At 43.2% G+C, this 17624-nt stretch overlaps 1 pseudogene; it reads right to left on the reverse strand.

Annotated features, from left to right (window-relative positions):
- Positions 1-4516, reverse strand: part of LOC146870876 (uncharacterized) — a 219927-nt pseudogene extending 215411 nt beyond the window's left edge.
- Between the last annotated feature and the right edge of the window lie 13108 nt (positions 4517-17624).

Genomic DNA, 17624 nt, shown 5'->3' on the forward strand with positions numbered 1-17624 from the left:
GATTCAAACAATCATAAAAGCGGATAAAAACATACAGATATCACATAATAAAAATTGGTTTTAATAGAGATCACAATATAAGTTTAGATATAAAACAGCTGTTAGTTCATACAATCATTAATAAAAAGGAACATACATGTTTGGAGACCAAAGAAACGGCCATAGTCATATACTAAGACTTTTCCTTAGATGAACAACTTTTTTTTAAAACATTGATATTCTCCAGACCGAGTGGACTTTATCTAGATGTTGTAAAACAATAAACGCTGGGCGCCACTGTCTGATCCCCATAGTTTTTAAAATTGGGACAATCCATGTCTTTCTTAAATCGCTATAAAATTTACTGAATAAAATTGTATGAATGGTGAATTGACCCGAAACGTTATCACATGGGCACAATTTCAAATCCCGGTCCCAGTCGTGCATTTTTGGGAAACTTGCAATTCTGTCGAATATTCCGAATCTAAATCGTGTCAATAGAAACCTATCAGAAATTCCAGGTACAACAGTTAAGTACGATTGGATGGTAAAACAAGTTAAAATCTTTTGATTTTGCTGTACACTGGGCTTGACAATCTCGCCAGACACTCTTAACGAGTCCAGCAATAGAAGCCCCTCTTTCTTTAGGTCCTTTCTATTTACAAATGCCATGCTATTTGGTTTGGTAAAGTATTCCAGATGGCTAAGATCCTTCATAAAATCTCGAACGTACCTTAACCCTGGGATTTTTAAAGCCCCTTCCAGTCTTAAACAATCTGTTAGGATATCCCTATTTAATAAGGGCTCCACTTTTGACCAGATCTTGTGCCACAGTAAAACGGGCTCCACTTTTATTAGGTCAGAGATATAGGGTATGCCCAGCTCAGCATGACAGGAGTATATGAGAGAGCTACTCGGAACAGACAATAAAAACTACAGAAATGCATTTTCCACTACTTGTATGGAATGCGTGTATGTAAAACCCCAGAGCCCTCAGTTTATTATCCCCGACATATTTGCGTACAGAGCTAATAATGCAGAGAGTAACGCAACATCATTTTGTTTACATTTTGTTTATAGGTCTTTTGCTAATTTATACTGTTTGTGAGGCCCGAGGTTCATATCAAAGGGAGAGAGGTAATTGTAAAAGTCTTTTTCCGAATCACAAGACACCAGTGTTATCTGTAATTTTTCATAAATGTAACATTTTCTTATTTTATTATATTACGACTTTGCCTTCACCAGCCTACAGGGAAAATGGTCCCGGTACACCTGTTTCCTCACCCACTATTGGGGTACTCTGACCAAGGTATACTTTGTCAAAACGTTAAAGCCATTTATTTTGGCACTTATGACAGCCCTGCAAATGTATGCCCCATTGGAGGTACCCTGGCTACTCTTTCATTAGTTTGTCAAATGGTCATGGGTCTGTAAATGTTGGCAGAACTGTAAATGTGTGAGGATTTGAGAGGCCAGTTAAAAAATAAATTCATATTATGGGTTAAAAGGCCCCATGAGCCTAACGCTGGACGACTACCTGTGTGCCCTCTGTACACTCCTTGGTTACCCACACCAAGGTTTCAGTAATTTGTCGAACCCTCAATGGATTCCAAAAGGTACTTTGCGAACTATGAATGTGCGCCTTGACCCTGGCAGGAGGCTAAAAAATGCATGCCCCTTCCAAGGTAGAAGGGCCCATCAGCCTTATTCGGCAAAAGAACTTGGGTCACCTTCACACTTTGATGGTACTTGTAACACACACTTGATACAAAGCACATTCTATTCAAGAGAGTATCTACAATTAGATAAAAATGATAATCGAAGTATCATCAGTGTTAAGTATATTGATTTCTGAAAAGTGTGTTCAGTCGACCTTCCCTAAAAACCGGGATATGTGGTGAATTTAGTGAAATTTTATGGGACAGACTATGAAAACCAGAGACTATCTCAGCACTCTGGGACACCTAGTCACCCTATGTGTAACTTCTTTAGCAACCTGGAATATGATTTCTACGTTTAACCAAAGAAACATCAGGGCGGCCCTATCTCTGTGGAAGAACCAGCAAGCGTGGGACTGTGTCGTAGACCATCTACCATCCAGCCTGAAATTTGTCAAATTTAGTTTTCATGCAGCAGTTGGCTTGCAATGTCTGACTGATCTGGGATTAGGCTGACATTGCACATTTCAGTCCCCGTCTCAGTCTCAGTACTTCGAGGAGTGCACTGCATGTGAGAATAGTCGTGTGCATGAGAGGTAAGTTCTGCTCTTTTTAAGGCCTGTTCATGGTTGATTGAACAATGTGTTCTTGTGTTAGTGCGACCATGACCTAGTGGTAGGTAATTCACCCTGCATTTTATTATACGCTGTGCTAGCATTGTTGGTGTTCACTTATTCTGACATGGGAATACTTATTGATTGTGGGAGATGCAGTAAAGCTGACATGATGCGCTGTGACGAACTTGCAATTGTGCTTTGGCGACTTATCCAGAGGACCTTGATCAAGGGAAATTAATTGTCATCTTTTTCATGCATCTAAAGTAATATTTCTGGGTATTTGACAAGAGGTGCTCTTGTCAAAAACCCAGACAAATTGCTGTGGAAGCTCATCTGTTTGGGACAAGGCTACAAGTTATTAATTCAAACATTTTGGTCAGCAAATGCCACTTTTGAATTTCAATCAAATAACATAAACGTTTTCTGGTTGTGTAAGGCTAAGGATTGAGAAGGGGAGAGCACTGACGGCATAGAGATGATAGTCAACGGTGACAGTTTAATTACACAACCTGGAGATAATACAATTTAAGCCCATCCTTACCTGCATAGAGGTCCGACGTTTTCAAGTATAAGACACTTGCCTCGATTGTGGCAGTAAGCAGGATTTAATTCACAAACACTCTTGCAGAGACTCTCAGTGTGGACATATCCAGGATTGCAGGAGATTGCAAACACACTGGTGTTCTGTTCTCCAGATGCAGTTTTTAATTGCAAGTATCCAGAAAGAAGTGAGGGGCTGTTTTTCTTCAAGCCCACACTGGCTCCACCCTTCCTGAGGCTGTTGGACTTCCGTTTGACGTGCTGAATACCTCTCTGTGTGGGCGGGTCACTTGGATCAGATGGAGGTGTCCTCCATAATGAAGAAGTAGTCTCTTCTGAAGAAGGTGTCTTGCTAGTTAGTGAGCCGGTGCTTACTGTGTTGAAAGGTTTGGTTTTGCTTCGCTTGATCGGTATTGCCTCAGTAGGTCGATATTTCAAATTTACAATCCCCAAGGATTTAGTCATCCGAACGCCGCCTTGGCCACTGATTTCTTTGCTTCCCATATTTCCACTGCCTTCAGCTGCAGCAATAATATCAGTTTGTGTGACTATTTCAGGTTTATCTACAACTGATTTCAGCTCGGAGGACCTTACCGGATTTGTAACTACCAACTTTTTCTCTGATTTTGCCTGGGGGGTGGTCTTGGCACAGCTGATATCAGAAAGTTTTCTTCTGCCTCATCTTCAGGCTGGTTCCCTTCGTGATGGGTGGCAGATGAGGCATGGAGTCTGAACATTTTCAGCTTTGTGTTGGTGCCTTTGTTCTGGTGGTGGTACTTTATCAACTCTGCAAAGAAGTCTCTTTCCTGGATCAGCATGGGGTAGGCTCCTCTCCGGTCCGCTGTGGAATTGGAGCTTGCTCTCTTCACTTGTGTGAAAGATGAGTCAAATGAGTGAAGGGAGAAGTCGAAATCTGACATGGATGATGCGTGGATGTTTCTTTGCTTTCCTGGGATCGACAGTTTATTCAACATTACATTAGTAGCCTTTGCTACAAGCAGATAAAAACAAATTCCAGGATATCTAACATGGTTAGCCACTTAAAATTGCGGTTCCAGCACATAATACACAGTATAGACTACAAAACAAAATATTTACATGGCTAGAAAAAAAATCCGCTTCCGTGAAGTTGAATTTGATTTGATTTACAATTACAATAACCAAAGTGAAAATAAGTAAAGCAAAATAGTTGTTAACAAAATGCGATTTACTATTTTAATGAATTTGAAATCTACAGGGTATTTTTTCGTTCAAAATCTAATTTAAAAAGATCAGTCGCAACTGGCATGGCTCGCAGGGAGGGCAGGCAAGGGAAGGGGGGGTCGCACGGGGATGGGGTCAATCATTTAAAAAAAAAAAAAATTAAACCTACCATTCTTCCGGCCCTGGTCCCGTGTCTTCACTGCTGCAGGAACAGGAAGCAGGCAGCCTCCCTCCCCTTCCCTAAGCCAATCACAACGCTCCAGTGGAGTGTTGTGATTGGTTGGGACGCTGCCCAGCCAGGGGCTGTAGGGGATGGCATGTTCTCCATGTAGGCTACAATGCAGCCTGCATGGAGAAGTGCAGAGTGCGCATAACTGGTTTGGACGGCCTGAGAGGGCCGACAAAACCCGTCTTACACACTCAGGAGTGGGCAAACCACTCCTGCCCTGCCCGAGCAGCTCCGCCCGCCCGCAATGTGGAAAGAAACATAAAATGGTTATCACCAGAAGGTATTACCATTTTATGTTTTGGCTTTCTTGCACTGCGAGAAAGCAGTGGGGCAACGCTCCTCCACCCTAGTGGAGGAGCCGCCCCTGTAAAAGATACCATTTCAAAAGATAGATTTCAAATGAGCCTGTGGGTGCGGTTCAGAAGTACAAGGGGCCTTGACACAGGGCTTTGTGCAGAGAGGAGCAGCCTGTCAAGCATCAGGAAAGCATGAGGAGTAGGCCTTGCATGCAGCAAAGTGGTGAATAGCAGTTAGCCGGAGGAAGCGATGAGACGCTTTGTGAACAAATTTAATTTTGCCTGGGGACCCTGACAATACTTACACCCATGCTCAAAGAGTATACTTTTTAGAGCTGTGATGAATCAATAAACTTTCACTTACTACCAAGAGTGGCAGGTTTTAGAGTATCACTGGTTTCCCTCTGCAATTGTTTATCTTGCAGACCGTTTGGGTTGGGAATTTCTTTTTGTAGATTTTACTACCTGATCTTACCATGAAACTTTTTCTTAAGACGTTCTTCTTGAATATTGTTGGCACCCAGGATGATTTGGGGAATTATGAGGATTCCATCAGAAAATAAAGTAGTCTGTCAATTTGCTTTCCCTACGCGCCCAGAGATAAAAACAAAGGAGAGCTTGGTCAACGGGTCCTCAGTATGAACTTTTTCGAAGGCGGGGGCAGGGGGTCTCCTTGAATTTTGATTTTCATCCTGTCTGCGACCTGAAAGTCTTCAACCTCTGTTCTCTGATTCAGACTCTGATTCAGCAATTTGGTCCTTTTTAGTAGCTTAACCACAGCTGACATGGATTTTCTTCTCCCCGTGTCTGCAGCCTTTTGGTATAAAACTTTTCTTACAGCTACAGATTCAGCAGCGTATGTGGTCTGATGGCTAGATTGCCGACTTTGGAGCTGGGAATCCAAGGTCCGAGCCTCGGGGTTGCGTCCACATCCTGTGATTCTGGGCAAATCACTTATTCTCCCTGTGTCTACCGAAAAAATTAATGTGTCCTTGTGTAACGTAACAGGTGCTCATGTAAAGCGCTCTAATACCTTCAGGTCAAATTTGCACTATATATATCTGCAAAAAAAAAAAAAAAGACCTGCCATATTTCCCTAAATTAGTTTTCAAGTGTGAGATATTCCATTCTATTCACCCCTTCCCCATTATGCGGCATGTCCTGCATTATGGAATCCTAATAAGACTGTAGGACATTACAACGTTTTGGCATGATTTGCCTCCAATGTGTGCCCCATTGTGGTGGACTTCAACTTCTGTGCACTTTACCCCTTTGGAAGAGGAGTAAAAGTGTCTGTGCTCCCCTTTATTGGATTGAAATTACCCCTGATTGACATATTTAAGAATACACCCAAGGCCTGGACGTTGAATACCACCTGTGGGCTGCAGCACTTATGGGATGTAAAACATAGCTTCAGGCCTACCATGTGTTGCATGACTGCAGCAGCCTAAAAACCTGCTGTCAAAAGTTTTAAAATATCACTTCATGACAGGCAGTATACCATGCTTTTAAATCTTAATAAGTCACTACAACGTACACTTTGTCACCCACAATGTACGGTGTCTGATATTTAAAAGTGGAAGATTTTAGAAAATAAAGTTGCCCCAGTGACTAGACTCCAAAAGCTATTTTCACTGGCAGGGCTATAGCTGGATCCTAGAAAATGTCAAAGTACAGATTATAAAATTTGATGAGTACCTTTTACCAGGAAATGCCTTAAATAGCTATTCAAAGACTATTTTTCCTGTTTATTAAGCGTCTAATTCATTGGTCAAGTGAGACTTTTGATAATATTTAGGAAAAGTAACTTTTAGAAAGTTTTTTTTCCCCTGCCTGAAGCTCATGGAGTCTAATTTGCATTAGCCTGCCAGTAACTGTCCAGCAAGTGCTTGACATTAATAAAGTGTGAAGACAGCTCCCAGAGCAGACAAATGGCTTAGGCCTGGTGACAGGGTGGACTAGGTGTGGGGCATTTGATCCCTGTCAGTCCAAGAAGGACTGTTGCGGTGGACCCAGGAACTTCATCAACTTGAAAGGGGCAGAGTGAAGCCTGCCTACTCAAAGATTAGTGTAAGGTGAGAACTGGAAAAGGAAAAGCCTTTGTCGCCTAAGGAGCACACTAGCCACGCTGGCTCCGAACCCAGTGGAGGAAAGCTACCTCCAGAACTGGATTGGAGTAGGCACAGGCGAGGGGCCTCCTCATTTACCTGCCCACTTTTCTGGGTAGACACAAGAGCTCTGCACAAGAAAAGAAGCATTCCCCCCATTTTGGATTTTAGGAGTGAGGTGCAATGTGGTATAGCTTGCAGTAAGACTACCATGAATGCTTAGAAAATGAGTTGGGATAGCCCCCTGGGACCTTTTACCCATTGTTGAGGAGGAGCCAGTAGTAACGCCCACCAACTACCTAGTGTCAAACATAAATGTTCCTCTCTAGGTACCCTTCTCAGATCACTTTTTGGACCTGTGGAAGATTAGAAGAGAAGTGGACCTGTTGTATGTGAACTGAGAGGAGCCCAGAATGACTGGACTTGCTCCCACTTGTACTCAGGACAAAGAAATGGACTCCAAAAATATAGAAAAAATAGAAAAAAAAAATGTATACAATAGAAGAGAATAAAGGAATCAAGTAATTTCTGCAGTCTCAAAAGATTGGGTTAAAATAGTCATCCGCATAGACACATTAAGAGAAATTGTAAAATGTACTTTACACAAAGTAACAACAAACCAGCATTGGCATAGCCAATAGGTCTCGCCTTTGGGACCTTATATGTGTTTAACCATACAACAGTTGATGTTGTTGCACCAAGGATATTGTGCTGGATAACTAAACACTTATAGGGTCCCAAAGGCGAGACCTATTGGCTATGCCAATGCTTGTTATTCTTTTACCACAAACAATTCCTTGCAGCAAACAAAAATGCAGGCAGTGTCCTATACCTTGCAAAACACGTATACAGGGTCTCTTCACAGATTAAAAAGTGTCCCCATTTAAACGTGGGCTTGTTTTTAGCCATGGGATTTGCTAATGGGTCAGTTTGTCGGGATCCGAATTGATAATGGGGCGGCCACTTGTATGGTATCAACCAGCCAGGGGTGCAGTGTCAGTGCAGGGTGCAAAAGATTGAGGGAGCCCAGAGAAAGTGTGACAGTGGTACCTTCACCCCTGAGCTTCTACATGGGGATCACCTCCATCTATAGGAGCCAGGCTTCCTCCATATGAAACATGCTTTCTTCTCTGCCTTCCAGCAGTTATAGAAGACACATGATTAGATTCATCAGCAGTGCTCCATCTCTGGCCTTTGTGGGGATTGCATGTCCATTAACTTTAAGGACATTCCTGCTCCTCTGTAACAGTGAGGTGTGCACGCACCATAAGCGCACAAGGCAGGTATCCCAGCTCTTAGCACCAGAATAGACCACGGGAGGCTTCGTAGCACGTCACGATTAGTAAGACTGGAGTGACCCTGCCTCCCCTCGCTGGCAGAGCCATGCTTGGTAAGCAAAGAACAGAAAATGAGGCCCATCTGCATCTCAAATTGATTTGACTTTTTGGGTAACATGAGGGGACCGACCTTGTTGACTACATGACATCTATGGGGATATAGACACCAAAGATGTCCATTCACTAGAACAGAATATTTTTAACAGTTCTGACCAAACGAGAATCACAGCGTACAATTGAATAGGGCTCGTATAAAGCAAGCACAAACTCTTAATTTAATACCAGTTTCCAAAAGGATACTACAGCGCTGGCATACATTGAAAAGAATAACCAGTAGCATAATCAGGATTTTAAGAATGACAGCAGGAAGTCTACATACTGAAATATTTTGAGTCAAGAGAAGGTGCAGAGGTTGAAGGGGCGTGTCCTGCAGGGGGAAGATGGCAGAAGCGCTTTAATCCCACTCCGCTACTTATCCCCATCATCTGATACATTACTGAGCCACAGAGCACCATGTTCCAGTACACGGCACACCAGCCGTTCATCTGAGTCCACCAGGCTGCTTCCGTGGGGAGAAACAGGCCACGGCGCCTGATTTGCCATTGGTGTGGGCCGACAGCCTGCCAATAATGGCACAGTGAGACACAGGGCTGTGAGCGGGTGTGAGTGGCTCCGGACAGCAACCCGTGCTGCCGCTGGGAACTGTGACAGAGAGGCGAAGGACAGTGGCCGTGGTTGTTGCAGGACTGTCTGAGCCCAGACTGTAGAAGACAGCCTGGCGACCCATGGAGGTACAGAGGCTGGAGCAAACTGGAGAAGGCTGTGGCTGGGGATTAACTGAGGAGCGTTGTGACCCGGGGCTGAGTGCCAGCTCCTCTCCTGCCAACCACACCTGGCGAGGTCGGCGAGGCTCTCTTTCCTTGAGGACGGCTCACCGATCACTTTACTGAACGGCGGGGACTGGAGTCGAGTACGTGACCGTTTGCCTGTGCGTTGCCTGCGCCTTGCTTGGAGGTGAGGTGGCCGCGCGTTGATGCTTGTGCCCGCAGCAGCGGCCTATGAACGCCCCGAGGTGGACGCTGGACTGGTGGAAGGCCCCCTCTTTGCTGAAGGCCCCAGGCTTGCAGAATGTGCTGCCGAGGATCTGGCTGATTCTGCTGCTGCACATGATGTGCTTCTTGTCATGGACCACTTCACCGGCAGAGCTGCAGGTCATGACACTGAGGCTCAGTGAGTAACTGCTGTGAGAATTAGGGCCTCTGGTAGGAACCCCTGGGAGCGATCAGATTGGTGGGGGCCTAGATCTTGCTCTCCTGCAGTCACAAAAGGAGTGGAGGGGTCTAGATGCCTGTGGGTGCTGAGGGCGTTTGAGTGGAGTGGGGCCAGTAACGCCACAGTGGGGAATGGGGGCGCGGCTTTGAGTCTCAGTCCATGTACAGCATTTACCTTGCAGGAGCGAACAGCGGCGCCATCTGTTTCCAAAGCGCGAGTGCGATAATTGCAAACAGATGGCCCCGCTGCTCGCTCCCACAAGGTATACGCCGTACATGCACAAGTGCTCATTGGAAACAGTGCAGAACATGCACGAGTTTCCAAAAAAGTCCGGAGTGATTCCAAGAGGTCACTCCAAAGCGGCGCTTGCGTGCTGTGTAGGCGAGACCTAAAAATGAATTACTTTTGATGGCGGCTGACATTTGAGAATATTGTAGAATGAAACATACATTCTAGTTGGTTTTTTAAAAACAAGTGATGATGGAATATGTTTAAGGGCACATTTAAATTGACTATGTAGATGGCGGGGCTCCATGGTCCTGTGGAAGGCAAGCGCCGAAATGTGTCGACTGTCCCTGTCATAGATGCACTGCTGGTGAGAAGTTAAAATAAAGGAATTTATTGAAGTAGCTGAGTCACTGGTTAAAAAATAAATATATATATATATATATTACAGCTCCCAAAACTCTCGTTAATCACACAGAGTTAAGCACTCACAGGAGGGGTTCCGTATCGATTATTCTTTTATTTCGGCAGAAATCAAAATAGCAAGACAGACGCGTTTCGAATAGATCTTCATCAGTGTCTCGATGGCAAGACCGCGCGCCTACATTTAAATACACATAACGTCATGTATTGCGCGACAGCGTGAAACAGATTCACGTAACAACAACAGAAACAAAAGATGGCTAAAATCCCACTCTTTACATTGCTCGTGGGGCGGCCATCTTGGAGTGATATATTCACTCATCATGTCCATCCAATGCAAGTCTCTTAATCATACAATGTAAGTCTCTTAATCGAAGGAGCCATGATGAAGACAACAATCATATTGAAAATAGTTCATCAAATATTGCTGCACATTTAAATAAATTGTGATCAACAAATCGTCATGAAAAAGGTATATACCATTAACATGCGGAAAGCAGTATAACGCCATGTATTGGCCATAGCTCCCTGTTAATTAGAGGAGACAAAGAATGGACAGAAAAAGAAAAAGAAAAAGGAGAGAAGAGATGGGAAACAGGGAAAACAGGTGCGGGACAGACAACGAATAAAGAAGAGAAGGCAGTATAACATATGTAAACAACACATGTAGGGATTTCAAACTCATTTCCATAATTCAAGTATAAATGAAAAGAAATTGCAGGTATCTCCAATGTTTAGACTAATCAAGGAAAAACTTGACACCCACTCATGTTTGTGCATTCTGGTTTGCAACCTCATTCATAATCCTTCAAGATATGTTGTTCCCTGTGTTTCTAAAACCAGAATCACTCCACACCAGTTGGCCTGTAGTGTGCTCATCTGCCCAGATGTACACTCAATTCTTCCCCACTATTAAGACCGTGTGGGGCCTTTGTGTACAGATCTATAATGTAGCGGGATTCTAATCTGCGTAATCTTTGGACCCTTTCACCCCCCCTAATATTCGCGGGTACATGGTCAAGACCAAAGTACTGCAGAAAGTCCCTGTTGCTGTGGTGCATGGTGGCAAAATGTCTGGCTACAGGGTAATTTACATCATTCTTATTGATTGCGCGCTGGTGTTCCAAGATGCGCATTTTAACACTGTTGATAGTGCTGCCGATGTATTTGAGCCCACATGGGCAGATGAGACAATACACTACATGAGTGGTAGAGCAAGTGATAAATTTATCTATGCGCCTTGGTTGCCTGACCCCCGGGATATTATATGTGAGAACTCTCTTGCAGTTTTTGCAGGCTCTGCACTTCCCACAAGGGAAGAATCCGTGTAGAGCCTTGAGAGTACCTGTGGGTTGTGACAATGGTGATAAATGGCTCTGCACCAGTTTATCACGGAGTGATCTCGATTTCCGAAAAGTGATCATTGGTACTTTCGGAATATCCTTACCGATGACTGTATCGGTTTGGAGGATGTGCCAACTTTTTCTGACTATTCTCCTCAGTAGATTTGCGTCATCCGAGAAGGTGGTTATAAGACGGAATTTGCCATCATGCTCAGCTGTGTTCCTGATGGCTGATTTTTTATATGTCAAAAGTTGTTTTCTAGGTATTTTTCTCACTTTGTTGAGTGTAGAGATCAAGTCTGTATAGTTATAACCCCTAACTTGGAATCTTTTTATACTTTGAATTGCTGCTTGTTCAAAGTCAGCTTCCCTTGAGCAGTTCCGTTTCAGGCGGAGCAGCTCGCCATACGGGATGCTGCGAATAAGTGTAGATGGATGATTGCTGTGGGCGTGCAGGATAGAATTACCCGCAGTGGGCTTCCTATATAGCTCGGTTTCGAGGACACCCTCACTGGCAAACACTTTCAGGTCCAAATAATTCACCGTTAGGGAACTGATCTCAGATGTGAACCTGAGATTGAGTTGATTATTATTGAGCTCGGATATAAAAATCCGAGCCTCTTCTTGTGACCCCCCCCATACCAAGAAGATGTCGTCTATGTACCTGTGCCATGCTATCACATAGTTGGTCCATTTGCTCATGTGGTTGCTGAGGGCGACCTGCTCCTCCCACCAGCCTACGAAAAGATTCGCATAGCTGGGGGCGAAGCAGGTCCCCATGGCAGTCCCAGATAACTGTCTATAGAGTTGTTCTTGGAATAAAAAAATATTATTAGACAGGCAAAATTGGATAAATTCCAAGAGCATAGTATTGTGCTCAGAGAATTTCAGAGGTCTTTTCGCTAAAAAGTGGGCTACTGCCTCTAGCCCTTGACTGTGTTCAATGCATGTGTACAGGCTAGTGATGTCCAAAGCAATTAGTTGGTATGTCGGTTCCCACTTAATCTTCTTGGTTTGCATGATAAAATCAGTAGTGTCCTTGATGTAGGATTTCAGCTCCAAAACCAGTGGGAAAAGAAAAGAGTCAATGTATACAGACATGTTCTCGGTTAGGCTTCCTTTAGAGGAGACAATAGGTCTCCCAGGCGGGTCGTTGGTGTTTTTGTGGATTATTGGCAATTGGTAAAAAGTTGGTATGATAGGATCCAATTTGCGTAGGAAAAGAAATTCATTTGTTCCCAGCATGCCTCTGTTACGCCATTTCTCTAATAAATTGTGATAATGTAAAATGCTTGCGTTATACTGTTCGATGTTGGTTGCTTCATAAAGCTTCACATCATTCAGTTGGCGGTAGGCTTCACGACAGTACTGTTCTCTTGTCAATAATACGATATTCCCTCCTTTGTCGGAGGGTTTACATACTATTTGTTCATCCTTTGATAAATCTTTCAAGATGGACCTTTGTTCTTCAGTGAGGTTGTTACCTCGGTCTGTTGCACTGGAAACTTTCGTTCTAAACTCTAGGAGGTCCTGTACCACCGTATCGGAAAATGCGTCGATCGCATCATATGGCATTTGCGGAATGAAGACAGAGGGAGGCTTGAAAATCGTAGCCGGTGTTGCTTGTTTGATACCCACTCGCATGGCTCTGATTGCCACATCATCAGTCGGGGTAACAGCAGTTTCTTCCTCATTCCGTAGGGCCTCCAACATCTCGAGCATATCGAGATCGCCAGTGGTCAGTAGATCAGTACCTTGAAGTTGTCCTTGTTGTTGTAACTGTCTAGCTTCCTTCATAGTAGGTTTTAGTTTAAAAAATTTGTGAAGCTTCATTTTCCGTGTGAACTTGAATAGATCGATACGTGTTTGCGTATATTCCATGTGGTTATTAGGGCAAAAGGAAAGTCCCAATTTGAGGGCAGACTCTTCCGCGTTCGTGAGTACTCTAGGTGTCAGGTTCACGATGGTTAGATCATCGACATCATTTACCATCTCCTGCCTCTGTTGTTCCGAGACCCACGTGTCGTTGTTTTGCCCCTTCCTCTTCCTCTTGCCCTTCCAGCCGCTCCTTCTGGTCGGTCTTCGTTTTCGGGTGGTTTGCTCTTGCCACCTCTTAGCCAGGATTGGCGTATGAGATTGAACTCCTGGTGAAAAGGAGTCTTCACGGAGACACTAGAAGGGGCTGGTACTTCATATCCGGAGAGTTCACTCTCCATGACCTCAGATTATATATATAATATATATATATATATATATATATATATATATATATATATATATATATATATATATATATATATTACCTACTGGCGGTCGCCAGTAGGTAGTTATAGTTAGGACCGTGTTTCCATAGGAAATCTGAAAATTCTATTTTGAATAACTTTAGCGCCGGTTGACTTATCTTTGTGAAATTTTCAAAACTAATGGGGCGCTCCGCTCAGCTCCTACCCTGAAAGTCTCGGGGTGATTCGTCAATCAGGGGCCGAGAAAAAAGGGGGGTCCCAAAACGCGTTTTCCCCATGCATTTTTCCATAGGGACTTTAGTCGCAGCTACAGCCCGAACGGCTGAACAGAATTATGTGAAATTTGGCAGAGAGGTAGCCATCAGGTCCATGAAGTGCCTTTTGCAGGTTTGGTGTAAATCTGTTCAGTATTTCCTGAGAAATTAGCATTTAAATCAATATATATATCTGTAAGCGCGCAGCGTGCGCGCACTGAGCAAGTACTGTGCGCGCACCTTGCCGTGCGCGAGCGCACTTCTGATTGGTTGTTAGATGTCAGTAAACATTCGAATCGGTGGAAATCAGGAAGCGGCGGCCACCATTTTGTCTCTCGCATAAAGAGGGGGTGATAAACAAAGGGGGAGAACTTGAAAAGGGGGCAGAGTGGGGAGATATTGACCCACTAGGCATTGTAAGGGGGTCACAGTAGGACCTTGTAGGGCAAAAAAAAAGATTTATATTTTGAAAAAAAATATCGCCGAGTGCGCGCACCCAAAAAAAAACTTTAAAAAAAAAAATAATAAAAAATCGCATTTAAGTGTTTAGATATAAGGTGGCTCTAAAAAGAGCCCTTGTGTTTATTGTTTGTTTTTTGGTACCTACAAGTAAGTACCGATGCAGAGTCTAAAGTTCAAGAGGAAGACTCTGTTGCCTTCATCAGTGAAGTGTACACCGTCTCCTCTATAAATGTCTTGCATGTTGTAACGCAAGTTGTTGTGGTATTTAGAACCCATACCATAGTCTCTGAGGAAAGCAGAAATAGATTTGTTGACGTGCTTCCTTGCTTTGTCAATCTGCGGACAAAATTGGTTGGACCAGTTCCACTTTTGCCTTTGGCATATGTTAGAATATACGAAGGCAGTTTGTGGAAAAAGTGACATCAATTGCACAAAGGTGTCCTTAATAAGCATTTCCAGACCTACCCCAGTTAAAGTGCCTAGGTCATTTCCACCACAGTGCACAATAATAAGGTTAGGCTGTGGGAGATGTAGAAAGGTTTTCACCAAAGGCATTAATTGGTGCCACTGTAACCCTCTCTGACCAATCCATTTGATGTCTACATTTGGCAAAGCAAGGTCTCTCACCATACCTCTTTTTTCTGCAAATTTTTCACTCCAGAAGACATAGCTGTGACCTACAATCCACACTGTGAACATCTTCAAAGGAGATCTGGATGCACTCAGGAGGTGTCTTTCAGTAGAAAGGCAAAAAGAAATGAAAGACAGTTGAAAAATGGGGGCACACATACTTTTTTTTTATAAAAAGAACTCATTGGCTGTTTCAAACCATTCTACACTAAAAACTAGGCTGTATGTTTAAATTTTAAAAAGCATGTATTGTATTGGTTCAGAAAAATGTGTGAACAAAGAACATTAGTTTGGATTTGCTGTTAGGTTTGAAAAGTCAAGCACTCTTGCTCTTTGGAAATGAAACATTGTCTGTTGAACTTCTGACCTCTCTGCTCACACCTGTGTTCCATGACCTGTTGCTATGGTAGCAGGCAGAAGTCAAGTTGGGGGAAGGGTACATTTGGAAAGGGGTTGAAGTTTTCAACCAATAGAAATGTGTGATTTCATTTGAAAAAATGTGGGAAGCACTGAGATTTGAAATTAACATGTATATGTGTGAAAGAAGAGAGGGAAACTGTGCCATTAACTGGTTCTGCTGAGAGGAGAGAAGTGTTCAGCTCAGAGATTCTGGTCTGATAAACTGCTGTGTGACTGCCACATTTCTTTCACAACTAACTAATTTTAAAGGTGAGTTATGAGTTTGAGAGGGGGTGTTTGTGGTTAATTTTGATATAAATAAAAGAATTATGATTATTTGTTTAAAGTTGTGATTTACATTTTCTGTTTTGCGAGATATTTAACTGTTTTGAATATGTAAAATATTATGGAGTATGTTTTCACCATAAGTTAATGTGTACTGGCAACAATGAGGAATACTGTTTTGTGCCTACCATCAAACCATGAGTCTGTGTGCAGAGAAGAATTGTTGACAGAAATTTAATTTGTGTTGCTGTTGAAAAGTAAGACTTGCAGTTGAAAGAAAAGGACAGCTTCTTTTTAATTGTGATGGTTAGCATTTAGCAGAAATCACTTTGAAAGAAAAGAGAGGAAAATGGCAGCACATTTGAAAAAAGCATTAGTTCTGTTAGAATTGATAACCCAGGAAAGGGGCAGCCTGTGTTTTGTGCCAACCAACACAGCATGAGTCTGTGTGTATATAGGAATTGTTGTCTGAGATTTAATTTGTGAAGTTGTTGTTCAGTAAGAAATGCAGTCCTAGGAAAGGGGCAGCCTGTATTATGTGCTTAAAATGATGACATGAGTCTGTGTGCACACAGGAATTGTGGGCAGAGATTTAATTTGTGAAGATGTTGTTCAGTAAGAAATGCAGTCCCATGAAAGGGGCAGCCTGTGTTATGTGCCTAAAATGATGGCATGACTCTGTGTGCACACAGGAATTGTGGGCAGAGATGTAATTTGTGAAGATGTTGTTCAGTAAGAAATGCAGTCCCTGGAAAGGGGCAGCCTGTTGTGTTTACACAAATTATCCCTTAGCACACATGCACTGTTACATACATCCCTGCAGTCTTCATACAGTTCTGGAAGTCTCATTGGTCATCTGTCTTGCACCAGACAATACACAGTGTTCAGAAGCACACTCTTGGCACACACGCAGCAGCTTCTCCAACACTCTCATGTGTAGTACTCAGCTCTGTGTGCTGTTTCAGATAGCACTGTGTAATGCAAACACATTCAACGTCAGCAAGGCCTCATTTAAATTGATCTAGTCTAATCACTCACCCTGTAACACATGGACAAGGTTTTAAGGAGCTGTTAGGACATGTGCTGTTTTCTGCTTCTGTAAATGATAAGGGAAATGTATCAGGCTGTAACAGTAATTTGGTACTATTCAGGGACACTGTTTTGTTCCAAAAAACATAGCATGAGTCTGTGTGCGCACAGGAATTGTGGGCAGAGATTTAATTTGTGAAGATGTAGTTCAGTAAGAAATGCAGTCCCAGGAAAGGGGCAGCCTGTGTTATGTGCGTAAAAAGATGGCATGAGTCTGTGTGCACACAGGAATTGTGGGCAGAGATGTAATTTGTGAAGATGTTGTTCAGTAAGAAATGCAGTCCCTGGAAAGGGGCAGCCTGTTGTGTTTACACAAATTATCCCTTAGCACACATGCACTGTTACATAAATCCCTGCAGTCTTCATGCAGTTCTGGAAGTCTCTTTGCTCATCTGTCTTGCACCAGACAATACACAGTGTTAAGAAACACACTCTTGGCACACACACAGCAGCTTCTCCAACACTCTCATGTGTAGTACTCAGCTCTGTGTGCTGTTTCAGATAGCACTGTGTAATGCAAACACATTCAACGTCAGCAAGGCCTCATTTAAATTGATCTAGTCTAATTACTCACCCTGTAACATATGGACATGGTCTTAAGGAGCTGTTAGGACATGTGCTGTTTTCTGCTTCTGTAAATGATAAGGGAAATGTATCAGGCTGTAACAGTAATTTGGTACTATTCAGGGACACTGTTTTGTTCCAAAAAACATAGCATGAGTCTGTGTGCGCACAGGAATTGTGGGCAGAGATTTAATTTGTGAAGATGTTGTTCAGTAAGAAATGCAGTCCCAGGAAAGGGGCAGCCTGTGTTATGTACGTAAAAAGATGGCATGAGTCTGTGTGCACACAGGAATTGTGGGCAGAGATTTAATTTGTGAAGATGTTGTTCAGTAAGAAATGCAGTCCCAGGAAAGGGGCAGCCTGTTGTGTTTACACAAATTATCCCTTAGCACACATGCACTGTTACGTACATCCCTGTAGTCTTCATGCAGTTCTGGAAATCTCCTTGCTTATGTCTCTTGCAGCTGA

Source organism: Triturus cristatus, chromosome 1_1, assembly GCF_964204655.1.
Source record: "Triturus cristatus chromosome 1_1, aTriCri1.1, whole genome shotgun sequence".
In the NCBI taxonomy this organism is placed as follows: Eukaryota; Metazoa; Chordata; class Amphibia; order Caudata; family Salamandridae; genus Triturus; species Triturus cristatus.